The sequence below is a fragment of the Tupaia chinensis genome, unplaced genomic scaffold, assembly GCF_000334495.1.
Source record: "Tupaia chinensis unplaced genomic scaffold, TupChi_1.0 Scaffold000146_1, whole genome shotgun sequence".
In the NCBI taxonomy this organism is placed as follows: domain Eukaryota; kingdom Metazoa; phylum Chordata; class Mammalia; order Scandentia; family Tupaiidae; genus Tupaia; species Tupaia belangeri.
The window spans coordinates 8,978,348-8,983,724 of record NW_006159616.1 but is presented as its reverse complement, the minus strand read 5'-3'; the positions used below and the strand labels follow the sequence as shown (position 1 = coordinate 8,983,724).

The window sequence follows — 5,377 nt, the reverse complement described above, 5'->3', positions numbered from 1 at the left end:
TGAAAATAGATCGCCCTGGGACTGGAGAAGCTAATGAAGATGATAATTAGAATTGCTTATTAAGACCTGTCGTCTAAAGTTCATTTGTGCTTTTAATAGAATCTACAACACATCTGCTTAGCAAGGATGACAGATCTTCCCGATTCCATGTATTTTAAAACAAAATCTTTGCATCCCGGCTTCTCCTGGTCTCCCTCCTCCCCCATCTCTGCCATCTGCTGCTGTGTGGCCTTCCCCTGATGTAGGAGCTTGCAAGTTGCAACCAACAAATACCCTTCCTCTTGCCAGGGACCCCCTCAAGCCAGAGAGATAGATAGATGTCTGATCTCTCTCTGAATAATCTCTTCGAAAACCACCTTCCCCCATCCTCTCAAGCCATCTGAACAGTGTCCCCCCAAATTCATGTCTGCTTGGAACCTCTGAATGGGACCTTACTCGGAAATAGGACCTTTGCCATTGTAACTAGTCAACTTACGATGGGGTCTTAGTGTATTAGGGTGGCCCTAGTCCAAGGGCTGATGTCCTCAAAGGAAGGCAGTGTGAGGATACATGGGAAAAGGCCAAGCAACTTCAGAGGCACAGACTGGACGATGCGCCCACAAGCCAAGGAATGCCAAGGTTTACGGCAGTTACCACAAACTGGAAGGGCCAGGAAGGATTCTCCCTAGGCCTTCAGAAGGAGCATGGTCCTACAGACAACTTGATTTCAGACTTCTGGCCTCCAGAGAATAGACTTCTGTTGTTCTAAGCAACCCACCAGTAGAACTGTATTACAACAGCCCTGGGAGACCTTCAGCTTCTCCAACTTACCCAGCAGCCTTCCACTTTCATGTCCTTGCATGTGCTGTTCCTTCTGCCCGACTCTCTTCCAGCTTCCTCTCCCACCCCCTCATCAGCTCTTCCCCTGTCCCATCCCACATCACCTTCCAGTCCTTACTTAAGATCGTGGGCTAGTGCTCACTTCAACAGCACATATACTAGAATTGCAGCAATGCAGAGGAGATGAGCATGGCCCCTATGGAAGGATGACACGCAAATTCATAGTGTTCCGTATTTTCATGTATCTCAAAAGAAAGCAAGCTGAAAGAAGGGAAAAAAAAGTAGTGGAGTAAAATTTAGCAGTACACATTATAATGTTGTGTTCTTGGTTGAAAATAATTAATATGGTAATATTCTTGATTTAACTATCACCCACTGCATGCATGCTTTGAAAAATCCCTATTATATGCCACACAGATGTACAGCAATTAAACGTGAATAAGAAATTATAAAATAAGGGGAAAGTCTCAGGCTAGATACGATGCCCTCTAGAATACTCCAGACTATGGGGTCTGCCCCTGCTGAATGCCCCCTGCCCTGTACACGCTCCCAGTGCCCATCACACTTTTTCGCAGCTGGGTGTGTATGTGTCCGTTCTTGCCACTAGACTAGAGGTTTGGTGAAGGCAGTGCCATGCGGGTCTTATCCGCTGGGATATCCCTGGGGGCCTGGCATTTGGCAGGACAGAGGCGGTATTTGTGTGGTGGGAGTTGAATGACCTGATTGAGTCGATTGTCCTGGCTGCTGCAAGCCAGGCTGCATGCTCCTCTCCGCCGCCATGCACGTGGGAGATGAGAAGCAGCCTTCATCCCTGACTCTATGTGTTCCCATTCAACTACAGGCCCTGCCCAGTGGCAGTTGCAAATCCTCGCGAATGACCCTGGACACCTCCATGGGGTGAGGGCCTTGTGCGTTTTGGGCACTCTGAACCCTCTCACTTCTCCTTTGAGAGCACTTTGAACATAGACGATTACTTTAATGAATGGTCATATTTAAAGTAGATGACCTAAAGCCCCTGCCTAAGTCCCAGAAGGTTCTGGTCAAGACCTATGCCCATCTAATCATCCTGCTGTCCCTAGAGCCTGGCATGGAGTTGACATTCAAAAATGTGTTGAAGGACAATATAACACACTCGATTCTAAAGTTGCTAAGCCTGGAAAAATCCAAAGGTCCTTCCAGCCCTTGCAACACCTTAGTCAAGGCCTGACTCCATGAGCATCTGGACACCACAAGCTCCAGGCAGGGAATTCTCACTGTCCTGGGCTGTGAAGAGGATCCCGGTCTGTGAACAGCTCTTGTGATTGGTGTGTTGAAGAATGCCTTTTTATATTTCATAATAGAAAAAGTGTATCCAAAAAGACAGAATGAAAGCAGGACACTGAGTAAAGCTCGCCTCTCCCCCATCTCACAGTGGACTCTGACCTTGCAATGCCCTTCTCTCAAAGCCCAAGTGCAAGCTGGTTCTGTCCAGCTTCCTCTGCTACAATGTATGGCCCCACCAGGGCCTTCCATATTCAGGGAGCCAGCTAGGTTCAGGCCCTGATCCATGGAGCATGGAAACCCCCCTCAGAACCCTTGCCTCCTACCCCCTCCTCCTGTGCCTTGAAGGGTTGCTGTTCTGTGAGATCAGCAAGAGTGGGGAGACAGTTCACACCCAGGCAACGAGTGGGCTGAGGGGGAAGGGGAGACAAAAGCTGCACTTGACTTAGGCCAGGGGACCAAAATAGACATCTGGAGAGCATGCAATTCCCACAGGACCCTAATCCAGCCATGGTACTGACAGCAGAGTCACTGTTGGGTCCAGGGGTTCAGGGGCGTCTGTCCTCCTCCTGGGCTCCTGGCAAGGCCGGCTCTCCTACGTCTTTGTGCCTGCCTTGCCAGAAGAGGAATGGTCACTGGCTTCCATCTTACAAAGACGTTGAGAGGATGAGTGACATAGCACGTGATCATTCAACACATGCTGAGTGCTATATGGTTAATGACAACAGCAGTCACCCTACCAAGTGCCTTAGCTAGGACTTTGACTGCCATGCGATCCTCACTTGGGGTCTTGAAGTCCCCCTGCCCCAGAGCATGGAGACATGGGGTGGGCAGCAGGCAGACCAGCCAGGGGGCCCCTGGTCCAGGAGGGTTCATCCTGGCTCTGTGCCCCAGCTTTTCCATGCTGAGTCTTTGACATCTATAAGACCCTGGACTGTGCTCAGGGTGGAGGGTGACAGAGACACCATCTCACCATGGGAGGGACAGGAGCAGCTAGAGGTGACTTCACATAAGCACAGCCAGCCTCTCAGAGCACCTGCTCTTCCACCCCTGGAATACAGCTGGCCTCACTGCCACCACTGTGTGCTGCCACATCCACTGGGCACTTGGCGGGGCCAGGCTCTGGGCTTCCTAACACCTTCCCTGCGTGGGGGCCATTTTACAAATGAGGAAACCGAGGCTCAGAGAGTGGAAACGACTCATCCTAGACCATACACAACAGACCTGGGATTTGAACTCAGGATTATGGACCCCAGAGGCTGAATTCTTAACCACTTGTTGGGCATTCTCGAAATGAATACCTAACTAGTGTCACTTCCCAACTTGGTGGGCTGGAGTCATGGAGACCTAGAATGTCTGGGCAGAATTGGATTTGGAGGACCCCCTTGTCCTTCCAGGAATGGGGCCAAGATACGAGCATTGAATTGGGCAGCCTCTGGGTCTGCCAAGTGTCTCTCTTCTGTTCTTCCATCTCCCTCCCCAGGGCCGCAGGGTTACTATTGGTGTGAGAGAGGTCGAGCAGGAAGCCGATGCCCTTCCACAGTCCCTGCAAGCATCTTGGGATGTGTTTGTAGTAGAAACACAAATCTTCTGTTTTTTTTGTTTTTTTTGTTTTTGTTTTTGTTTTTTTAACTTCATGTATTTATTTATTTTCATTAAAGAGAGAGAAAGCATCCCAAACAGGGTCTTCATGCTGCGACCTACCCCTGGGCTATGCTGAGGAAGGTTCTGCAAACCCAGGACCTCCCCCCATAGGTCCAATTGCATAACCACCACACAACCCCCTGGGCCCGGGAATACCACTCTTGCCGAAGTGCGGCTGCTGGATCCTGGTTCAAATCCTGCTCAGGATCAAAGCACTGTTCTCTTAGTATGCCAACTCCCCCCCCCCCCCCCCCATATATACCCATATATTTACCCACTCCCTGCCAGTCTTGACCTTTCCGATCTGTTTCTTTAAATCTCCATGTGGCTTTTGGCCAGTCCCAGGCTTTTCCAGGCCCTGAGCTTTTTTGTCACCTCTCAGGGTGAGCGCATGACCTTTCATTGCCTTCCCCACGTGAGCACCACTTGGGAGCATGCTCTGGACTCTTTATGGAAGCTCGACGCGGGGGCCTGCGTGGATATATTCAGCCCCGCGCAGCTCTAATTACAGGCTGCTTGCTGGAGACGAGTCATTTTGTGAGTCATTAGGATGTGTGGCTGGGGCTTTATAATATCTTTTGACGAGTTCTGTAATTTTTATATCTTCACCTACGGTAGCATTTTCAGTGAAGCAGAAAACGACAGGAGGGGTGGTGGATGTCACAGCCCCTAGACCGTTTCCAGCTCAGTATTAAAAGGGTCTTCTCCTTCGCATTCTGAGGAGAGAAGTATTGATCCTGATTGGGTTGGAGGGGTTGAAAGCAGGCATGTGTCTCCATCTCTTGCTAATCAATATTCCAAAGCGCTGGTTGCGAGTAATGTTTGAGTACTTGCTTCTGTTCTTCGTGTTGGCAAATTGCAGGCTTTCAGGTGACGCTCTGTTCATTTTGCAGTGACTGCGAGGTGCAGGTTTAATTAGCGCACAGACCTGCTGGAAAAATCCAGTGTTATTAAGAGCCTCGTTTCCTGCGGCGGCTGCTGGGTTGAACCAGCCTCCTGCCCTCGGCCACTTCCTTCCAGCAACCACCCAACACCCACTCCTGCATTACTTCGCCATTAATCCCAAGGTATCCACAGAAGAGTGAGAGAGAAGGAAGAGAAATCACATGGGAGAGGGGAAGTTCGGATTTTTCCCACTGAGATGAAGACACAGGGTGCCATCTCTGTGAAAAATTCCAGATCCCTCCAGTTTTGGAATCCTTTGATTTTGATCCTCAGACAACTGCCAGACGTATTATTTAAGGGTGAGGCCCAAGGGCCTAATCTGGGAAAATTTTGACCCTTTTTCTAAAAAGCAAAAGATCACAGGCATTGGCATTAAGGCAGATTAAAGGTTGAGCCCCAGCTCTGCTCCTTCCTTGCTGTGTGACCGTGATGAAATGTCTTAACCCCTCTGGTCCCCATTCTCCTTATCTGTTAGGTGGGGCTAGTGGCAGTGACTCCTTAGCTCTTATGTGCTTAGTGAGATAAAATATAGAGAGAGCTTCACTTTTGGTACAGCGAGTGGCCTGTAGTTTACTCTTCTTTTTTTTTTTTTTAAGGATTATTTATTTATATATTATATTTTGATTTGATGAGAGAGAAAGAGGAAAAGCAAGAAAGCAAGCTGCCAGGTCTAAGACTTGAACTGTGGTCAGCTATGTGGGAGTCCAGC

General features: G+C 49.3%; 1 protein-coding gene and 1 non-coding gene across 2 annotated transcripts in view; both read left to right on the top strand.

The window, feature by feature from the left end:
* Positions 1 to 5,377, top strand: part of KAZN (kazrin, periplakin interacting protein) — a 535,612-nt gene that overhangs the window by 271,405 nt on the left and 258,830 nt on the right. The window lies entirely within an intron of this gene.
* On the top strand, positions 954 to 1,058 carry LOC114007274 (U6 spliceosomal RNA). The gene has a single exon (XR_003548904.1). It is a non-coding gene; the product is annotated as a U6 spliceosomal RNA (small nuclear RNA).